Raw genomic sequence first — 2,156 nt, 5'->3', positions numbered from 1 at the left:
CCGAGTCCACATAGTGAGCTGCCAGGTTTGAATTTTTAGTCAAAATATAGTCAGCCTCTATCCTGTACCATTCTGTTTTAGACAGTGAACTCATGAATATTCTCTTTTACATGTGCAAGTTCTCTTAAATTATATTGAGTGGCCCTTCTATGTTCTCTATAGCATTGTGCTACCTTTTATAATTTTATTACATTGTATTATAATAGTTTGTTTCTTATATTAAGAATATCTTATTTTTTGTATATTGGACCCATAGTAAGAATTCAATAAATATTTGCAGAATGAAGTTCACAATATCTACTTTCCAAATTAGTTTCTATTTTTATGCATATATTTTTTCTAACATTTCCATACCCTCTGAATACCTAATGGAGTTTAAACCCTCTATTACCTCACTTCATTTACCTTTTTACATGAAACTAATCTCTTTACATTAATTTTAAATTTCTACTGTTTTGCCTTTTCTATAATTGATGAATGTCAAATTATTTGCTTATTTTTCTCAATCCAATACTATAATGTGGGATTTATTATTGGGGATTATACATTGCATGAGGACAGGCATTACGTATCTTTACCTTATCAGTATGTACAGAGACTTAGAGCTGTCCTTCGCCAACAGAAAATGTTTGATAAATATTTGAAGATCGAACCAAAAACATCACAAATAACCAAAGCAATCTAAAGAGAGAAGAACCAAAGCCGGAGGCATCATATTCCCAGATTTCAAACTATATTATGAATCTATAGTAATCAAAACTATGGTATTGGCATAAAATTGAACACATAGATCAACGCAACAGAATAGAGGACCTAAAAACAAAGTCATACATATATGTTTAATTAATATATAACAAAGCAGCTAAGAACATACAATGGGAAAGGATAGTCCCTTCAATAAATGGAGCTGGGAAAACTGGAGAGCAAAAGAAAGAAAATGGACCACTATCTTACATCATACACAAAAATCAACTCAAAATAGATTAAGGACTATAAGACCTGAAACCATAAAACTCCTAGAAGAAAATATAGATGGTAAACTCCTTGACATAGATCTTGGCAATGAGTTTTTAAATCTGACATCAAAGCAAAAACAACAAGTGGGACAAAATCATATTAAAAAGTTTCTGCATAGCAATGGAGATCCTCAGCAAAACAAAAAGGTAACCTATTAAATGAAAAGAGATATTTGCAAATCACATATCTGATAAGAGGCTAATATTTAAAATATATAAAAAACTCAAACTCAATAGCAAAAAAATCTTGTTAAGAGGATCAAAATATACATTTTTCAAAGAAGACATATGGATGGTGAACAGGTCCATGAAAAAATGCTCAGCATCACTAATCACTAGGTAAATGCAAATCAAAACCACAATAACATATCTCCTCACACATGTTAGAATGGCTATCATCAGAAAGACAAGAAATATCAGGTGCTGGTGAGAATGTGAAGCAAAGAAACCCTTGTGCACTGTTGGTGAGGACATAAATTGGTGCAGCCACTGTGGAAAATAGTATGGCGTTTTCTCAAAAAATTAAAACTAGAACTATCATATGACCCAGCAAATTCCCAAATTCCACTTTTGGATATTAATCTTAAAAAAAACAAAAACACTAACCTGAAAAGATCTGTACCCCATGTTCATCTCAGGATTATTTATTATAGCCAAGATCTGGAAACAATATTTGTTCATTGACGTAGATAATAGAAATGTGACACACACATCCCTGCTCCCCGCCACCACACAAACCACACACAAACATCCATAAGAAAGTTATTCAACCATAGAAAGAATGAAACCTTGCCATTTGTGACCACATAGATGGAACTTGAGGGCATTATGCTAAGAGAAATAAGTCAAAAACAAGACAAGTATATAATTTCACTTACATGTGAGATCTAAGAAACAAACAAATGATTTGAGTTCATAGAACAGATTGGTGGTTGCTAGAAGTGGGGTTTGGGGGTAGGAAAAATGGATGAATGAGGTCAAAATGTACAAAAAATTTCCTGTTATAAAATAAAGTCATGAGAATATAATGTACAGCATGGGGACTACAGTTAATAAAACTGCACTATATATTTAAAAGTTGCTAAGAGAATAGAGCCTTGAAGTTTTCATCACAAGAAAATGTTTTATAACTATGTAATG

Source organism: Pteropus vampyrus, unplaced genomic scaffold (assembly GCF_000151845.1).
Source record: "Pteropus vampyrus isolate Shadow unplaced genomic scaffold, Pvam_2.0 Scaffold9, whole genome shotgun sequence".
Lineage (NCBI taxonomy): Eukaryota > Metazoa > Chordata > Mammalia > Chiroptera > Pteropodidae > Pteropus > Pteropus vampyrus.
This window is presented reverse-complemented; position numbering follows the sequence as displayed.